General features: G+C 37.2%; 4 non-coding genes across 4 annotated transcripts; all 4 read left to right on the top strand.

Annotated features, from left to right (window-relative positions):
- Positions 1 to 295: 295 nt before the first annotated feature.
- Positions 296 to 491, top strand: LOC143621554 (U2 spliceosomal RNA). Its single transcript, XR_013151551.1, has one exon. It is a non-coding gene; the product is annotated as a U2 spliceosomal RNA (small nuclear RNA).
- Positions 492 to 2,180: 1,689 nt separating this feature from the next.
- LOC143621545 (U2 spliceosomal RNA) lies at positions 2,181 to 2,376 on the top strand. Its single transcript, XR_013151542.1, has one exon. It is a non-coding gene; the product is annotated as a U2 spliceosomal RNA (small nuclear RNA).
- Positions 2,377 to 4,574: 2,198 nt separating this feature from the next.
- On the top strand, positions 4,575 to 4,769 carry LOC143621559 (U2 spliceosomal RNA). The gene has a single exon (XR_013151555.1). It is a non-coding gene; the product is annotated as a U2 spliceosomal RNA (small nuclear RNA).
- Positions 4,770 to 7,159: 2,390 nt separating this feature from the next.
- LOC143621549 (U2 spliceosomal RNA) lies at positions 7,160 to 7,355 on the top strand. The gene has a single exon (XR_013151546.1). It is a non-coding gene; the product is annotated as a U2 spliceosomal RNA (small nuclear RNA).
- Positions 7,356 to 9,630: the final 2,275 nt, after the last annotated feature.

The following is a 9,630-nucleotide window of genomic DNA, read 5'->3' as shown; positions in this document are numbered from 1 at the left end:
AAAAACAAAAAAGTTGTTTCTTAGGTTCTCGCGTCCCTGCGCCTAAATGATGGGGGAGTTTGGTTTGAGTGTTCATCGATTGGATGAACAAACTTGGGTTATGTTTATGAACTGGCTTTTACCTTGTTTTTACTTTTGTGACCCTTCATAGTATACTATGCTTCTAGAGTTCAAGTTAGGTTTTGTTGCAGTGAAACAGAAAGATATTGTTACTCGCTATCCCACATCGGCTGAGTGAAGAAAACATATATGAAGGGACTGCCTATGTAAACAGAGGCCCAAGAATAAATCAAGCATACCTTTCTCGGCCTTTTGGCTAAGATCAAGTGTAGTATCTGTTCTTATTAGTTTAATATCTGATATGTGAGCCATCGGCTCACTTGATATTAATCTTATTTTTTATGGGGAAAGTCCTGTCAAAGTAGCTTGCTGCTTGGGTCTTCATGCGTCGCCTTGCTCTTACACTACCACCAAGGCCTGGCGCACCCCTCCAAATCATAGTTTGAAGTTTTTAGACCAAATTCAGTATTCACACTTTGGAAAGATGAGTTTGTGATTTATGTGAGTAACTTCATTGCTAGGTTTGAGGCTTTGAAATGCACAAGTTACCGTTTCTAAACTTCGACCGCAAACTTATGATTATTGTTTTGAATAAAATTTTACATAGGTTACTTGTTGTGGCATTATTTCCGAAATGCTAAATGCAAAGCATGTTTTGTTTGTTAATTCTTTTTTCCTTAATCTCTGTCCATATCCTGTTTTTTTAACGAATTTATAGAAAAGAAATGATGAATTTAACAGATGCTTGGAACCATTAAAGAGGACCTTGCTGAACTAGATTCCCTGCTGAGGTAGAGTGCCTGTAAGAGAAAGAACAGCTGTAAACGAGCCTTAGCTAGGCCCAGCTCGACTCAAACTTAACTCGAGCCGGCTAGGCCCGGCTCAATTTTATTTAACAAGCTGTTACACAATGCTCGGCTCGACTTCTTTAAAAATATATTTTTTATACAAAATGTCGGCCCAACTTCTTTATGTATTAAATAAAAAGGAGGAAAAATACTTGCATGCCAATAATCGTTGATTCGATGGTAAATATATAGGAGAGATTTAGAAACTAGAATTTGGTAGCGAGAACGTCGAAGGCGGGATTTAGAAAGTGAAATTTGTAAACGAGGTCGTCAAGGCCATTTGGGCCATGTATATAATATTGTTATTATTTATAATATGTGTGTGTGTGTATATTAAAAGAGCCATCAAGTCGGTTAGAAAACGAGCCGGCTTGAAATCGAGCGAATTGAGGTATTATTCCTCTTCATATACTAGGTATTAAAAAAAGATCTTAACAGATGCTTATACAACTTCATTGATGCTGTTCACTGCTTTAAAAAGCTTAAGTTGGTTTTTTCCGAAGGTCCTCACTGTTTTCATATGTACTAGACAATTTCTTGAACTGTTAAATATGAAAACATTTAGTAATGATGGAGAGAACTTGAGCTATTATATGTCCAACTCAAGAAGTTCTTAAGGAGGTTATCTAGAAGGCTACCTCCACAAGTTTATCGCTCAAGTTGCGATATGTGTGCATGATAGTCTCATGAACAAACTTTGCTTGAAAGATCGGTTCAGATCGGTGTCAGTTTCCTCTTCTCGGGTCACCATACAAGCTGCAACCACAAGAAACCTGTTAGAGGATCGATGAGGCTTGAAGCTCCTAGTTTATTAAGTAGTGAAATAGGGTTGTTACACTTATTTACCATGATTGATACTCTCTAGCACTTAAGTGGAAAAGAAATAGAAAAAAAAACCACCTAGAGAAAACACTATGAACGAACGGATATAAGTTAGAATCATGATTGGGATGTAGAAACCAGTAGAGGTTATCTACTCAACATCGCCTGTCAGTAGTCGGGTTGGGAAGGGTTCTAGCAAAATATTATAGTTTTAGGCAACTTATAAACAGTAATATTCAGGTGAAGTTATGGATGATGCCTTTAAAAATAGATTTAGAGTGTAGTTCAAGTTTCAATCAATTGGTGAATACTTTATGCTCATTACAGTTTATTGAACATTAATCAGCAATTGTTATGGCAAAAGTAGCTCACAGTCCCACATCGGCTGAACTAAGAAAACATATATGAAGAGACTGCCTAAATAAACAAAGGCCCAAGAAGAGAATAAGCATACCTTTCTCGGCCTTTTGGCTAAGATCAAGTGTAGTATCTGTTCTTATCAGTTTAATATCTGATATGTGAGCCATCGGCTCACTTGATATTAATCTTATTTTTTATGGGGGAAGACCCGTCAAAGTAGCTTGCTGCTTGGGTCTTCATGCGTTGCCTTAGTCTTACACTACCACTAAGGCCTGGCGCACCCCTCCAAACCTTAGTCAATTTCTATTAGTTAATAAGTAGTTATACCTTTCCTTTTTTCCGTATAATTTATTTAGTATTTTTTATATCTTTTAAAGTAAGTTAAAGCTATTCTTTATATCTTTTTAAGTAAGTTAAAGATTCTTTCTGTTCTTAATGCTCTTTGCTTTTTATAAAATTTTAAATTAGGAATGTAATTTTCTGGTTTTTTATTTGTGGAAATTGTCTTAATTAGTAGAATGAATAATATGACTAGCAATTAAGTGAAAGAAGTTAACAGATTTTACCTTGATTTAAAGCCAGATGTGTTGAATAGTTATAATATCCTACAAGCAAAAGGTTTCCCTTTTAATCTATTATTATTCTATTATGCAGTAATTACTAATGGAGTTGAACACATTATCCAACTCATGTTGCCATAGTTGCAGCTTCCTATACTCATACGTTAACAAATCTTTACTCTTTACGACTCTAGTAAAGATCAAACAAGTTTTCTAGTCAAGTGGGATGAGGGACTCTGCATTATATCATAATTATAATAAATGAGGGGCTTGGTGTCGCATAGTGTTTAGTTCTTAATTAATGCATCCACTTTAGGGCTTCAATTTTTGCAGCCAAACTTGTTTGATCAGATACTGAAGAAACACTAATCGACCCCGGGCAGATTACGGATAATCTGGGGGTTAAATAGATGTTTCCCACGAGGGTCAGGTCCGGTAAAGAAGGATGTTCTTCAGATGACCTGCAAAACAAACACCGTGAGCTCGTCACTGAGAAGGGGGGGGGGGTTCCTCCTTGTGACCACCCTCCGGCGTGAGAATCAGACTAGATTGCTCTGAATATAAGTGTATATTGAGAGAAATAGCTAGTGAAGGTAAAATACCAGATGATTATACCGTTCCAAGGTCTTGGAGTATTTATAGCCCGAAGGTAGGTTTCCAAGCAGGTACAGCCAGCTGTATAATATTCCTGTTCTACCAACTATGGGCTACGCACGTGCCATGCTGGTTGGTGGGTAGGCAGCGGCTGATAGTGACAAGGCCGGCTGTGTACTGTTCCCTTTCCACCAACTGCAGGCTATGTGCGTGCCACGACAAGGGTTGGTGAGTAGGCAGCGGCTAATAGTGACAAACAGTACTAGAGCATGCTCCTCCTCGTACTGTTGTCGGTGAGCTGTCACCCTGTGATTGGTTCAAGGGCTGCTTTGGTCAGATCTTGTCTATTTTGTCCATACCTTGGCAGGTATAGTACAAAAGATCTTCCAGAGGCATACGGACTGGCTCATTTGGGCGGGAGTATTCCCGCCTTGCTCATTCCTTCAGGTGACACTGAATTATTGAGTGCCTTGTGCGTGTAGCCTTGCTATTAGTGCGGGTAGCCTTCCCTGATGGCTTGTATCCGCAGCTGCGGGGACAGGCGGGGTACTTCACCATTGGGAGGCTTTCCCTGCGGGAACAGCTGGCGTACTGCGCGTAAGGTCTTCATCTCTGAGCATGGTGGGTCCTGCGGAACCAGTTGGTCCTTGCGCAGACGTCCCTCTTCAAGGTGAGTCTTGCGGGTCCAACTGGGCTCTGCTGGGATCTACCTCTTCAGATACATTCTTAGTTTGTTTGTTTGTTGATGGAACTATGTACGACTATGTATTTACTCTTATAAGACATGAGAGAGACTTTAATTTATTGATAAGAGTGAATAATATCTGTTAACAGGTTTACAACAAAATGGCAATATTCATAATTTTCTTGTCTTCTTATGATTACTGAGGTTGTGGACCCTGTATTTACTCTTACTGGTGCAGGCAAGGCGCCTGCGTATAAAGACTTTTGATATTTAGATAGGAATAAACATGTCACAGGTGTAAGAGAGCATCTATTACTTCTTGGATTAACTTTGTCTAGCATTCAGGCAAATTTTGTCTTTGTTTGGCCAATAGTTGTTAGGGTTTCAGAGAAAGGATCGTTTATTGATAAGAGGGTGAGTAAGCAAAAGCGGGTACTCTTTGAGTTTGAAACAACAAATTTCACGGTGAGGTTCTGGATCAGGCTTGTTAGAAAATGAATGCATGTATTATGGATTTTAGGAATTAATAGACTTTGCAGTCAGGTACAAAGAGAAAAATCCTCACACAGTCCCACATCGGCTGGGTGAAGAAAACACATATGAAGAGAGTGCCTACATAAACAAAGGCCCAAGAATAAAATAAGCATACCTTTCTTTGCCTTTTGGCTAAGATCAAGTGTAGTATCTGTTCTTATCAGTTTAATATCTGATATGTGAGCCATCGGTTCACTTGATATTAATCTAATTTTTTATGGAGAATACACGTCAAAGTAGCTTGTTGCTTGGGTCTTCAAGTGTCGCCTTGGTCTTACACTACCACCAGGCCATGGGTCTTCAAGTGTCTCCTTGGTCTTACACTACCACCCCTCCAAAACATAGCCGAACTTTTCTTAATAAATGTTTATGTAAATAACTACATTTTTGTAATCTTTAATTCTAATTGTACTATAGTGAAAACTAAGAATACTGCTGTATTTTATTTCTATACTGTCCCTTGTTCCCAATTCTTCACCCGCTAACTTGTATGATTCTCATTTTGCGAGGATTCACCTTCAGTTGTTTATAATCACTTTATAAACATATTATACTCATTTAGATGTATGTGTTTTTTGAATACATTGGAAGTATTGTTACCAGCAAAGCAGCAAGAGAGTTTAACTAATAGCTTTGTTGTTATGTTGAATTTTTTTTGTTTATATATACATTAACATGAACGCATTTACTAATACGCAGTTGATCACGATGATGACAGATGATACGCTTTTCTGTGCTATGGGAAACGGGGTTATGGCTGCTGAACATCCACTTTTATGCTAAGGTATATTTTTGTAAAACTCTGCATTTTTGTAAACTTTAAACAACACATTTGATGCTTTATCGTTTGGAGCTTTATAAGTAGCATTTTATCACATTCAAAGATAACACGGTAACAAACTTGTGCGTCAAAAGTTCTTTGAATTGCTACACATGTTGAGGTAAATAAGCATCCCAACTACCACCAAAGTTTACATAATTTCCTTTAAATAAATGTTTGCCATTCCATATGATGAACATCACAATCGGGTTAGAAAGAAATGATTGTCTTTAACGGTTAGTAATCACCCACATCGCATGACAAACTTTTTTTGGCGCCTTTGGCAATTGTGTGTCCAAATCTATAGTTATTTGCTTTCACTTTATCATAGTTAACAAATAACAATTGAAGATAATATAAGCAGGCGTGCATCATGGATAACTTAACAAATAGAACTGTTATTAGCTATGTGATTAAGCGTGTACTTCTATTTACTTTTAATTCGTTGTTAACTTGCATGTCATCCTTACACGTAGAGGCATCAGACAACTTGCATATAAATCAACCTATAAGTTGTATATTCACTAGCACCTAAAGGAAAATGAAAAATACACGAAACAGAAAAAACGCACCTAGATGAAGACACTATGAACCATATGTTTGTTTGAATTCTTTTAAGTATGTAACATCTAAGTTTCAAGGTGAAGTTATTGATGATGCATGCCATAGAATAAATTCAGTCAGGTGCATTCTAAAACGGATTTGTAGTGTTGGTTGATTGTTAAAAACTTGATGACCTTAATCCGCACTTCTAGGTCTGTAAACGAACCGAATGAACACAAACAAGGGCATGTTTGTGTTGTTCATTTAACTTTAAATGAACACGAACACAAACACTTAATCGAACACATATATTTTGTGTTCATGTTCGTTTATGTTTATTTGTTTAAAATTTAAATGAACAGTTCACAAACATAAATGAACATAACTGAACAAAGATGAACATTCTATATATGAACAAGTGTCAATGAACACAAACATAAATGAGCACAAATGAACAAATATAAATCCATTAAGTAGATGACTCATCCAGATAATAATTTTTGCCAATGAGCTTGTAGTGGAGTGCCAAGGAAGAGAGTAGGTGTTCCATGTGACCCAGGTTCGAATCACGCCCCCTCATTTAGTTTCAGCGACACCAGGTGATGATGGGAGACTAGACGAGTAGGTGGTGTTCACTAGTTGGATCCTTGAACTGAACGGGTGCTTATCTCACCACACTGTCGTGCCTTCGGGCGAATGTTCATGACGTTGGCCTTAGGTGAAGGGGTTCCCCGAATCGGAAGACGAGCTTATCTCGATGTGGTGACTTTAGCTAGTAGCTCATTTGGAGGATTCGTTGACTATTAAAAAAATATATTAATTTATTCCTATTACTATGTAAACGAACATAAAAAAGCAGACATAGATAAACATAAGTGAACGTTCACGAACATAAAATGAATGAACAAAATATGTGTTCATGTTCGTTAGTTTAATTAAACAAACACAAATTTTTTGTTCATGTTCGTATGCTTATTAATTAAACAAACATAAACGAACTTCCCACCAGACGGTTCACGAACAGTTTACCGAACGTTTGGTTTAACTACAGGCCTATGCACTTCCTCATGGTTTATTATAAGAGATTTAGAGTTGATAAACCAATGGGAAAGTTTGAATATAGCCAATAGTTATCAGGTTTAGAAATAAGTTCGGTTTATTGATAAGAGTGTGATGAGGGAGCAAGAAAGTAATTTCCAGGCACGTTTTGAAGGATCTGGAGGGTTGAAAACTAATAAGAAAAACAGATGCCTCACATCCCACATCGGCTGAGTAGAGAATACACACATGAAAGGACTGCGTATATTATCAGTTGCCCAAGGAGGTCTCAAGCATACCTTTCTCGGCCTTTTGGCTAAGATCAAGTGTAGTATCTGTTCTTATCAGTTTAATATCTGATATGTGAGCCATGAGCTCACTCGATATTAATCTTATTTTTTATGGGGGAAAACTTGTCAAAGTAGCTTGCTGCTTGGGTCTTCATGCGTCGACTTGGTCTTACACTACCACTAAGGCCTGGCGCACCCCTCTAGACTCTAGTTAATTTTTTATACACTACCACTAAGGTCTGGCGCACCCCTCTAGACTCTAGTTAATTATTTATAGTTAGTTTAGTTTTAAGTGGTTATCAATTTTCTTAACAAACTCTAAAAAGACTTCAGAAATCTGTATGTGTTATTTGGGGAAAATTAACGTACAAATGAAATTGAAATAAACTTCCTAGTTATGGTGAGTTAGTATTGCAATTAACCTTTGGGCAATTTCTATTGTTTTCATCTATCTCACTCATTTTAATTCTCGTTTGCAGGGCTTCACTGTACCCAAATGAACTCATCAAAAGAACTTGTGTTGCTAGAAGAATGAGCTTGCTGGTCAAAGTGTATTCATTACTATGATTTTAAAGAATCCATGTGAAAGTAGAAGATACAGAAATTTCCGTACCTTGATCCTATGATACGAGCCATACCTTATCTTGAGTTCTCAACAAGGGTAAAGTGGTAACATCCAAATTCCGTCTAGGAGGAACACAATAATGTTATAATGCAGTTTCAAGCCAATAAAGATTTCTGGAAAGGAAGCAGACTTGGTAGGAACTCTAGATTTCAAGGATCAAGATGTAAAGGAAAATATCATCGACAATATGACATGAACATTGCAAACAAAATTGATCAAATGTCTTGTTCCAAACAACACATTACTTTTATCAAAGAAGAAGTAAACAAGATCGCTTCAAAAATGATTAAATAAGAACTATATGTCGTTGACGAGGTAAGTTTATATCATATTATATAATCTAGAAACCAAACTCCCGAATAGCAATAGTAACAAAACAGAAAAGTTTTAAATGAAATCTTTGATGCTTGTGATGGGCCATAAGACTGAGATAGCAACCAGAATCAACTTCAAACAAAAGATAGATTAACACAAAAGCACGTTAACGTAACAAATCCTACAAAAAGTTTACTAGAGACAATAATCAAACACAAATCATAAACCTCAGTGACAAAACAATCAAACTGAGACAACAACCAGAAAGTTCAACTGGTGTGTCTACAGCACAGACACTAAACCATACAGTACTCTGCATCCAAAATTCGCCAGATGTACCTCCCGTTTGATGAAGCATTGCATCTCTCTCATCACCTTCTTCCATTTCCAGCTGCAACATACAAACAGAACATATTCAAGGTCACACCATAAACAAATAACTCATACGTGCATAAAACAAGATTGAGCAACTACTGCAGTAAGCAATCTATGCGAGAAAGAAAGAGAACCTCGTCAGGAGTCTGCTCGCCTCGAAGGCGACGCCCATCAAACAAGAAAGCAATGGAAGCTCGACAGACTGTCGGTCACAGTAAGCATTCATAAGCTTCTTCAGCTGTGTGCTCCTTTTAATCCTGAAGAACACTTCATTACCGTCCTGGAATCACAACAAACAGTCGCACATGAGTTATCACTTAATACTAAAAGCAGATGATAAAAGTCTCCTTAAAACAAAAACCTATTATCCTATTATGATCATTTCCAGTATTATCTTGGAGTACAAAAGAACTGAGCCGCTCGAGAGCTTCTCGAGATAAATAAATAAAAAGCTCAAAACGAGCTAAGCTTTTTCAAGATCGAGCAGAGCCAAAGCCTCAAATAAAGCTTGTTTAGTTATCAAGCCCGAGCTCGACCCTTGTATGAGAAGCTCATTTAGGCGCTCGTTAAAGGTTTTTCTCAATACTATATATATAATACAAAAAGTAATCAATAACCATTAAATGAGCCGAACCAAGCTTAAAAAACTACTCACGAGCCGAGCATTAGAAGAAAAGCTCAAAACAAGCCTAGCTCGAGCTCAAGCTCTCGTAAGTCAAAACTCAAAACGAGCTCTAGTCGAGCTTGAACTCGGGTCAGCTCGTTAACCGCCCTAGTTCTCTCTTTCAATGAAAATTGGTTCCTAAACAATAAAATCAAAGTCCGTATATGAGTAGAAGCTAACCCTAATTTGACATAATCAAACATCATTTGAATAAAAATGCTACAAACTAAACCCTAACCTATACGGATTATTATTATTATTATTAGGGAAAATTCTTAAAATAGCCTTTTTAGGAGAGAAACTAAAAAATAGCCCTAAATTTCAACATATTCCCAAAATAGCCCATCTAATTTAGACTGAGTAGACGAGATCTGAAAAAATCCCCTGGCCAATAAAATTTAGACAAGTGTGTCAAAATCCAACGAGATTTTTAAAAATATCGGGGACCAGTCCATATTTCCCAATAAAAGTTCTTGAAATTAAACAGTCTTGCCAGA

This window comes from Bidens hawaiensis, unplaced genomic scaffold, assembly GCF_021521415.1.
Source record: "Bidens hawaiensis isolate Kalapana, Puna unplaced genomic scaffold, B.hawaiensis_p1.1 tig00002866_1, whole genome shotgun sequence".
NCBI classification, from domain to species: domain Eukaryota; kingdom Viridiplantae; phylum Streptophyta; class Magnoliopsida; order Asterales; family Asteraceae; genus Bidens; species Bidens hawaiensis.
The sequence above is the reverse complement of the archived record's forward strand: the minus strand, read 5'-3'. Positions and strand labels throughout refer to the sequence as shown.